Source organism: Apium graveolens, chromosome 8 (assembly GCF_009905375.1).
Source record: "Apium graveolens cultivar Ventura chromosome 8, ASM990537v1, whole genome shotgun sequence".
NCBI lineage: Eukaryota > Viridiplantae > Streptophyta > Magnoliopsida > Apiales > Apiaceae > Apium > Apium graveolens.
In genome coordinates, this window is record NC_133654.1 from 100202370 (window position 1) to 100213559 (window position 11190).

Here is an 11190-nt window from a genome sequence, read left to right on the forward strand (position 1 = left end):
TGCCAGAGAAGCAAGAGACAGATCAGGGTTAGGATCAAGCGAAGCCAAGTTGAAAATAGGAGTTAAATTAACTATAAAAGATCCATTCTTATTAACTGAAAAACCACTTGAGGAAGTTACACAGAAACACCTTGACAAGGTTATATCTGTTCAAGTGGTACTGGATGCTCATGATAAGAGTAATGTCAAAGAAAAGCTGATTCTATTTCTTAAAGATGGAAGAATATACAGAATGTCAGAATCCGATGTGCTGAACAAATCTCTGAAAGAACTTCAAGTCTTTCATTATCTTTTGGAGATAAAGTCTGATATTACCAGAAGATGGTCAAATTTCATCATGAAGACCATAAGGGATAAAGCCAGAATATCTGGATCAAGTGTTATAGAATTTATTCCAAAAATAGTTGAAGATGATGGAAGTGAAATTCCAATAAAGAAGAATTCTGCTAAGATGGAAGCTATTCTGAAAGAAAAATGTCTATGCTAAAATTAAGACTCTTCTCATCCAAGGGTAATCAGACTTGGTGATGGATTGGAAAGAAATCACATTTAAGCACTTAGGACTGCCATTTACCAGATTGGAAGTCAAGATGAAGAACTGAAGCAAGTCAAGTCTATATTAGCTCAAGTCCTGAGAAATGCAGAAGAGAAGTTGATATCAAACTTTGTCAAGAATCACTTTGGATTCAGATTGATTCAGTAAGATTGGTAAAAGATGCAAGGACTGTAAGTTGTAGTTAGTTGTCTAAATAAACTCTCATTGCATTTGTACTTAAATGTTTTCGACATCATCAAATTTATTAATTTGTATATTTTCCATAATTTACAAGTTGGGGGAGATTATTAGATATATTTCTGATGTCATGTCTAATCTCATTTGTTTAGTTTCAGAACTTAATATCAGGACTTATCAGGACTTACTGGAAATCAAGATTTACTGAAGACAAGAAGATATCAGAACTTAAGGTATCGGAACTTGTGATATCAGAACTTAAGGAAGATGTGCTTCAGAAGTAAAGTGCGGCTGATTTCTAGGAGATGATCTGGACTAAAACAAAGGAAGATATGATTTAGGAGTTGGACGACTAGAAGACTTTTAAGAAGATAATATCTGATTGATATATTTTAGAAAGAGATATATTTCATATCAATTAGAAGATATCTTGTAACTATGTAATATATAAACACAGCTTAGGGTTTACACTATATGTGTTATCATTCACGAGAATATTATTCTTTGTAACCCTAGCAGCTCTTAGTGATATTATTCATCACTGAGAGACTAGTTTAACCTACTTTGTAACAGAGCTTATTATATTGAATAAACTTTGTTACTGTTACATACTTGTGTTCTAAATTCAACCCCCTTCTATGGTGTTGTGTGACCTAACACACTATGTGTGTTATCATTCACGAGAATATTATTCATTGTAACCCTAGCAGCTCTTAGTGATATCATACATCACTGAGAGAGTAGATTAAACCTATTGTAATAGAGTTTGATATATTGAATAAACTTATTTTCTGTTACATACTTGTGTTTATAATCGAATTGATTGTAGATACCATATTCAACCCCCTTCTACAGTATCATTGAGGCCTAACAATATGATTCAAATATATATCACTTGAACAATAACTGATGATAGGGATACTTACCTTTGGGTTTTAGTAGTTAGTCACACTCGCAAAAACACATCTATTCTTACATTCCGTCTCAAAACATCATCGTCCTTCTTTTCAACACTTTACTGATATGTTGCTCTTGCGATTGCTAGAAGCGAGATATCCAATACCATTCCATCTCATTCTTTATCCAACGTCTTGTCCTGATCAACCCTAACAATCCACATCTATAATTAAAATATAACACTTTAATCGTCTAAACGATAATTAATCGATGAACTACGCGTCAAAACCCTATCGTCTACCCATACGATATCCCAGACATAGAGAAGACACTCAAATACAAGACTCTTGACTCACGTACGCATGTAATTCACATAGCACGTAAACACATAACTCACGTATCACATAATTTATAACACCTATGACCCAACTCATCAAAAGGTTCGACTCGGTACATTTAAAACTGAAATCGGGTCAAAAATATGATTTATCGCTCAAAAATCGACTCAGAATGATTTGTAAAGCAAGCGACCTTTCGAAACTAAAGAATTTGGGTCTCGAAAGTATTTTTAATGAAAGCAGAATATTTTTCTGAGTCTATACGCATTCTTTTCGTATTAAACGGACGAGTGGTCTATTTATTACTAATAAAAGAAGAATAAATCAATTAATAATTATATTAATTGATTTTTAAAATTCCTAAATATATTTTTAAAAGATCAAAATAATTTTTAAATCAATATTTAGGAGAAATCAGAATTAAAAATGACTTTTCCATAATTTTTAAAATTAAAATAAAATTAATACAAATTATCTAAATAAACTAATTAATTAAAAATAATTAATAAATTTAAATGAATAAAATTTTCTTATTTTGAAAATAATAAAAGAAAATAATTTTTGGAATTTAAAATAATTAAAAAAATAATTTTTAGAATTTAAAATAATAAGTAAATGATTTTTGGAAATAGGAAAATAATTTTGAAATAAATTTTTAAAAAAACAAAATAACAAAAACAAATTTTCTATTTCAGGCTTTGGGTAACACAGATCAAATGGGGGTTTACTGGGGCGGAGGTGTCGCTGAAGTTTTGGAGAAAGTGACCGGCAAGTCCTTTATTTGACCTTTCCAAGAGCTTCTTCCACTTCGCAGAGATTATATAGAAGGCGTATTTGGTATTTGGATATTATTTGTATCAATGAATTGGCCAGTCATGAATTGAATGATTCATTAGGAAATCATGTAAATTGTCACTAAAAATGTAAGTAATGATTTGGCCAATCATGAATTGAATGATTCGCCGGTTTCTGGAATTTGTAGATTCCGGTCGGGATTCCAGCCGACGTCCCTAATTCCGATGATCCAAAACGAGACCAAACCCTTCGGTTTTTTCCAGTGTGTTCAACTCAAAATCACTTCTGGAACTCATACAAACCCTTAGCATTCGCAGTTAACATCGGAAACCAGGAATCCGATCAACTCTAATCAAGAACACGGCGACTTCGCTGGAAAACTTAAATCTATCAATTTGAAACCAAATCTAACATTATTTATATGAAATTGAAGCTCAGAACCCGTGCAATCTAACCCACTAAACAAAATCAACAGTTCTTCAATCACAACTCTGAAAATCGAATCTAAAATTAGAAAAAATAAAGAATTCGACCCATACCATACCGAACTACAACATGATTAAAACCTGTCCAAATCAATTCTAACAAAGCTAATTGTAACATCATAAACAATCACAAATTCATAAAATTCAAGAATCAAATTCGGGTTTCAAGAACAAAAAAATTGAATTTTTGATTCGATTACCGGTTGTTGAATCTGATGATCCGAAGATGAAGTTGATGATTCAGGCTTCGATTTGGATACTGAAACTTCAAAATCCGAAATTAAAATCACCAGAAATTAAAGGATTGATTCTCCAAGTTAAGAACACCCCCAAGAACAATTTTCTTGGTTTTTGTTTTTATTTTCTGTAAATATATATATATATATATATATATATAAGTAAAATAAATAAATAACTGTGCTGCTATTTATATTAACTGTAAAAATAAATCCCCCAAATCAAATAAGGGTATTTTTATCTATTAATTAAAATAATTAAGCCCCAAAATAATAATTATGGGGAATAATTTTAAAAATAATAAAATATAACATTTGTACCAAAATTCCCCAAAAATTGCGAATAATAAAAAATGCAGAAATACTTGGTATTTGAAATACGAATGATTTTATAAAAATAAAAACATAGATTTTGTGAGGTTTGATGTCCCGGTGGGGTCCCGGTCCGTTTATTTTTGAAAAATAGAAACGATTTATAAATTAACAGAAAATTCCGAAAACATATAAAATACATTTAAACGCACATAAAATAAGTACCTCGATAAAGACGCAAATAAACACACATCCAGATTGCGGATCAATTCATATAAATGCATTTTAAACAAGTAACGAGTATCCCATTGGATCAAATCGGATCCGAAAATAGATTACTTAGCCGCTAAGTAACTATAAAATGATACAATTTAGTATCAGATTTGGATAATTATTAAAATTGGGCTTTTTATAAAATACTTTATACGAAAATAATGTAATATTATCCCGTCTTTTAAGAATACGAGTGTTGTTGATCTATCAAAATGTTTATCGTATCGAAAATTGTACACGGGACGCGTACGGGTTAAACCGTAATCTGGATTGAAAAAGCTAAAATACAGATAATGTTCAGAATATCCAGATTAGGTTAGAAAGGAGTTTGCGGAAGAGTTTCGGCTGTAAAAACGTAAAAACGGTTGAGGTTGGACGATTTCCGGCTTTATAAAATAGTTTTGTAATTATACGAAAAATAATTATTAAATCTATAAATCCTTATAAAATTATATAACAGTCCAAAATTACCAGAAAAATACCATAATTATCTATACTTTATTCTGGACATACAAAAATTAAAATACTCAAAATTTATCACATATAAACATCCAAACATCAATTCCACTTATCATATAATTCACTAAAATTCATATAAAAAATCACATAAACACTTTAAAATAATAATAATAATAAGATCTGCAAATATGGAATATTACAATCTACCCCCTTTATAAGGATTCCGTCCTCGGAATTAGCAGAAGAGAACACTAGGGGTCTTCTTGCCAACTTTCTAGTTCCTACATCACTTTTTCCGAAATATCAAATAAAAACTCAGATTTCTTGTATAACATAATTATCACAGGAGCTTCACTCCACACCATTGTTCCATCCACATCCTTTGACCAATTTCTCAATAGAAACACTTTTACTAACTGCGAGAAAGAAAAATAGAGAGAAAGATAAAGAGAAAGACAAAGAAAGAAAGAGACATAGAGAGAGAAATAAAGACACAGATTGACTTCGCTATACGCCACTGATATTTTAATCGCATTGCAGTCCACTGTTGCCCTTGGTAATCCCATCACATAACCTTGCTTTGACTTGACCATGATAACCCAACTTAACTTGATTGGCATACTTTCGAATATTTGAGATAATAAAATCATAGAATTTTAAAAAGAAAAGATTTTTATATCATAACGGATGTCCCACCATTGTGGTTACCAAAATTCGAATTTTTGAGAAAGTATTATCGAAATGAAAGAATAACTGAGAGATCAATATGATCAAATGAACTTGCTATTGCATGTCCAAATTAAGACACTACTAAAGGTTATTAACCTTTTTGTAGTCACAACACACACAAGTGATGGCGTCCCATCCAACTCCTATCACACAGACAGTTATATCTTGTGTCCCCTATAGTTAGGGTTGTTCATCTCAGTCAGAATAAAAGAATATCAAAGGAATCTAAAACCAAATGAATAAAACTGAAAAGATTTCAAAGATGATATTTCTGAAGGAAATGAAATCCAGAGAACAAAAATTCTGGCACAAAATGACTAAATGAGTGTTAGGGATTATATCCTATAACATATACCTCTTTTTGAGAGATGTCAAAAGAATTTATAGAAAGAGAAGGTATTGCCAAGATCTTAAGCTTATCTTCTTTTTGAACTCTTCTTTTAACTCGTTATCCGATTCTAGACACTTCTTCATGTTCACATAATATCGATAATCTCCATCGTCGTCGAATCGTAGTAGCCTCAGAAGATTCCACAATAGAAGTTTGTAGTTTCCCGGAGTTCTATCCAGCTCAACAAAACCATCTCAAACGAATGCGCCTATCTTAACTTATTCGTTGGTACTATATCCAATAGTCCAACAGGAACTCGATATGAGCTTACACGTCCTCACATAGCTATACACACTCCTACACACTCTCGTTTCTAGTTTACTATAACCTCAGCTCTGATACCAACCTGTAACGCCCCCAAATCTAGGGTCAGAGGATTTGGTCGTCACTATGAAACCTCAATCCAAAATAACCTGTTTAATCAATATGCAAATGCCAGCGGAAAATATTTATCATCTAAGACCCCAAACTAATCCAAGATCTTTTAAGGCTACAGTTCTAGAAACAAGATATCTAAATTTTCCTAATAAATTTTTCACTTTCTTTTAAAACTCTTTTCAATAAATTCAAATTCAAAACTAACCCGCTAGTATAATCTCGAAAAGAAGTATACTAGGCCCAACTATAAAATAACACAATTATAATATAATATAATATAATATAATATAAACAACTTTATACAATAAAACTTACACTAGTGCGCAAACCCTGGACCAACCACCTTTCAAAAGCTTCTTTTTTGCTTCCTCGAATTACGCGGCTAAACAACGCAAGCTAATCCTCACTAGAGGTTAAATTTTAAAAACAGGCAAGTATGAGCGAAAGAAATGCTCAGCAAGATGGTTATAACGAATATAGGGTCATTTTGATATAAGACCGACATTTGCATTAGAGCATAACATATTAAATCATAATTGCTGAATCATAAAATTTTAGTTGAGGAACCCCATAATTGATTCCTTAATTGTATTCAAAACCATTTTGATTTTTTTGAGCGAAATGCTTCAGTAATACTTTGAATCTTGACGAGAATAAAACTCGTAAAACAGTGTTTACGAAAATATCATAAACTATAATAACATGAAAGAATGATTATGGATTGAATCATAAACTTTACTCAAAACCGTACTCTTGATATTAATACTTATTTTGCTGTCATATTAAATTAGATATCAATACGAACTTTGATGCTCACAACATCCCAGACTGAAGTCAACATCAATTATCTATACTAATAACACTTTGATATTTAACAACAAAGTAAGTATCAGCATAAATCAGAAACTGAATCAAAACTTCATTTCACCATTATTCCAAAACAAAAACAGTTGATAAATCATTTATTCTCTGAATATCAAAAATTATATGATAATTTAGATTGGGATCATTCTCCAACGGACGTACTATCACATGCTAATCAGCCCGTGTGATAGCACTGGGTTATGATTTGTAGAAACATGTCCCCAAAAACACGAGTACTCAAATAAAAAGGCAAATACCTGCTTGTGGCAAAAATTGTGTCATAATATTTCGTATGACACTAGAAATAGCCCTCCGCTGGACCATCAGTCCCGGTCACTTACGCATTTATGATCCAATCTTAAAACCTTTTATTGGGAGGGGTCATAATACTCGATACCCTCATAAATTTTATTCCCCCATTTACTAGGGCAGAAAACCCAAAACAACATCATCTTTCTCAAAATACAGAACATTTATAAATCCGATAGTTGGATAAGTAAAACGCTTGACTATTCTGAACATAGAATATCAGATAAATACTTGCACAAACGAAATCATTTATTTCAGCGATATGTAAAACATTTATATATTTAGAACTGAGAATAGGGAAAGCAATAATTGTATAATAGGATTGAAATATATATCACTTAAACAATAAGTGATGATAGGGATACTTGCCTTTGGGTTTTAGTAGTTAGTCACACTCGCAAAAACGCATCTATTCTGGCATTCCGTCTCAAAACATCACGTCTTTCTTTTCAACACTTTACTGATATGCTGCTCCTGTGATTGCTAGAAGCCAGATATCCAATACCATTCCATCTCATTCTTTATCCAACGTCTTATCTTGATCAACCCTAACGATCCGCATCTATAATTAAAATATAACACTTTAATCGTCTAAACGATAATTAATCGATGAACTGCGCGTCAAAACCCTATCGTCTACCCATACGATAGCCCAGACATAGAGAATACACTCAAATACAAGACTCTTGACTCACGTACGCATGTAATTCACATAGCACGTAAATACATAGCTCACATATCACATAATTCATATCAAATATGACCCAGCTCGTCAAAAGGTTCGACTCGGTACATTTAAAACTAAAATAAGGTCAAAAATATGATTTATCGCTCAAAAATCGACTCAAAATGATTTGTAAAGCAAGAGACCTTTCGAAATAAAAGAATTTGGGTCTCGAAAGTTTTTTTAATGAAAGCCGAATATTTTTCTGAGTCGATACGCGTTCATTTCGCATTAAACGGACGAACGGTCTATTTATTACTAATAAAAGAAGAATAAATCAATTAATAATAATATTAATTGATTTTTAAAATACTTAATTATATTTTTAAAAGATCAAAATAATTTTTAAATCAATATTTAGGAAAAATCAGAATTAAAAATGATTTTTCCATAATTTTTAAAATTAAAATAAAATTAATACAAATTATTTAAATAAACTGATTAATTATCAAAGTAATTAATCAATTTAAATGAATAAATTTTTGGATTTTTGAAAATAATAAAAGAAAATAATTTTTGGAATTTAAAATAATTAAGAAAATAATTTTTTAGAATTTAAAATAATACGTAAATGATTTTTGGAAATAAGAAAATAATTTTGAAATAAATTTTTAAAAAAAAACAAAATAACAGAAACAAATTTTCAGTTTCAGGATTTGGTTAACACAGATCAAATGGGGGTTTACTGGGGCGAAGGTGTCGCCGGAGTTTTGGAGAAGGTGACCGGTTTCTCGCCAGTTTCTGGAATTTCAAGATTCCGGTCGTGATTCCGGCCGACCTCCCTGGTTCCGGTGATCCAAAATGGGACTAAACCCTTCGGTTTTTTAGTGTGTTCAACTCAAAATCACTTCTGGAACTCATACAAACCCCTAGCATTCGTAGTTAACATCGGAAACCAGGAATCCGATCAACTCGAATCAAGAACACAGCGACTTTGTCGGAAAACTTAAATCGATCAATTTGAAACCAAATCTACCATTTTTTATATTAAAATGAAACTCAGAACCCGTACAATCTAACCCACTAAACAAAATCAACAGCTCTTCAATCACAACTCAGAAAAATCGAATCTAAAATTCAAAAATAAAAGAATTCGGCCCATACCATACTGAACTACAACATGATTAAAACCTGTCCAAATCAATTCTAACATTCATAACAAAGCTAATTGTAACATCATAAATAATCACAAATTCGTAAAACTCAAGAATCAAATTTGGGTTTCAAGAACAAAAAAATCGAATTTTCGATTCGATTACCGGTTGTTGAATCTGATGATACGAAGACGAAGCTGATGATTCAGGCTTCGATTTGGATACTCAAACTTCAAAATCCGAAATCAAAATCACTAGAAATTAAAGGATTGATTCTCCAAGTTAAGAACACCCTCAAGATCAATTTTCTTGGTTTTTTTATTTTCTGAAATTTTATATATAAAAGTAAAAAAATAAATAACTCTGCTGCTATTTATATTAACTGAAAAAATAAATCCCCAAAATCAAATAAGGACATTTTTATCTCTTAATTAAAATAATTAAGCCCCAAAATAATAATTATGGGGAATAATTTAAAAAACGATAAAATATAACATTTGTACCAAAATTCCCCAAAAATTGCGAATAATAAAAAATGCAGAAATATTGGGTATTTGAAATACGAATGATTTTATAAAAATAAAAACATGGATTTTGTGAGGTTTGACGTCCCGGTGCAGTCCCGGTACGTTTATTTTTGAAAAACAGAAAGATACCTAAATTAACAGAAAATTCTGAAAACATATAAAATGCATTCAAACACACATAAAACGAGTACCTCGATAAAGACGCAAATAAACACACATCCAGATTGCGGATCAATTCATATAAATGCATTTTAAGCAAGTAACGAGTATCCCATTGGATCAAATCAGATCTAAAAATAGATTACTTGGCCGCTAAGTAAGTATAAAACAATATAATTTAGTATCATATTTGGATAATTGATAAAACTGGGCTTCTTATAAAATACTTTATACGAAAATAATGTAATATTATCCCGTCTTTTAAGAATACGGGTTTTGTTGATCTATCAAAATGTTTATCGTATCGAAAATTGTACAACGGGACGCGTAAGGGTCAACCCGTAATCCGGATTGAAAAAGTTAAAACACGGAAAATGTTTAGAATATCCAGATTAGGTTAGGAAGGAGTTTTCGGAAGAGTTTCGGCTATAAAAACGTAAAAACGGTTGAGGTTGGACGATTCCCGGCTTTATAAAATAGTTTTGTAATTATACGAAAAATAATTATTAAATCTATAAATCCTTATAAAATTATATAACAATCCAAAAATTATCAGAAAAATACCATAATTATCTATACTTTATTTTGGACATATAAAAATTAAAATACTCAAAATTTATCACATATAAACATCCAAACATCGATTCCACTTATCATATAATTCACTAAAATTCACATAAAAAATCACATAAACACGTTCAAATAATAATAATAATAATATCTGCAAATATGGAATATTACAGACAAGGCTACGTGTTGGTTATATTCTCTACCAGCAGGTTCTATTACTACTTGGGAGGATCTTGCTCAGAAGTTTCTTACTAAATTCTTCCCTATGGCGAAGACAGCAGCACTCAGGAATGCTCATACTCAATTTGCGCAGGAATCGGGAGAAAATCTATATGAAGCTTGTGAGTGCTATAAGGAGATGCTTAGGAAGTATCCTCATCATGGCATGCCTGATTGGATGATTATCAATGATTTTTACCATGGTTTGGGAGCGCAGTCTAGTCCCATGCTTGATGCAGAATCAGGTGGAGAATTATGGGCAAAGAGGTATGAGGAAGTTTATGGTCTAATTGAACTGATGGCTGCTAATGAATATTAGTATCCAACCCAGAGATTGCCAGAAGGCAAGGTTGCAGGAGTTCTTGAAGTGGATACAGCTACAGCTATAGCTGCTCAGCTAAAGGCGTTGTCTATGAAGATCGATTCTCTAGCTAATTATGGAGTTAATCAGATCATGAGTGTTTGTGAGCTTTGTGTCAGTGCGCATGAAACTGAGCAGTGTGCTATTTCTAGTGAATCAGCTCAATTTGTGAGCAACTTTCTGAGGTCACAGCAACCAGTTCCAGCCACTTATCATCCTGACAACTGGAATCATCCTAACTTCAGCTGGAGCAAAAATCAGAGTGCGATGCAACAACATTATCAGCAGTATGCAGCAAAGCAATTCAACCCTCCTGATTTTCAACAACTGCAATATG

General features: G+C 31.7%; 1 non-coding gene across 1 annotated transcript; it reads right to left on the bottom strand.

Annotated features, from left to right (window-relative positions):
• Positions 1-10553: 10553 nt before the first annotated feature.
• LOC141681184 (small nucleolar RNA R71) lies at positions 10554-10660 on the bottom strand. Its single transcript, XR_012558626.1, has one exon. It is a non-coding gene; the product is annotated as a small nucleolar RNA R71 (small nucleolar RNA).
• Positions 10661-11190: the final 530 nt, after the last annotated feature.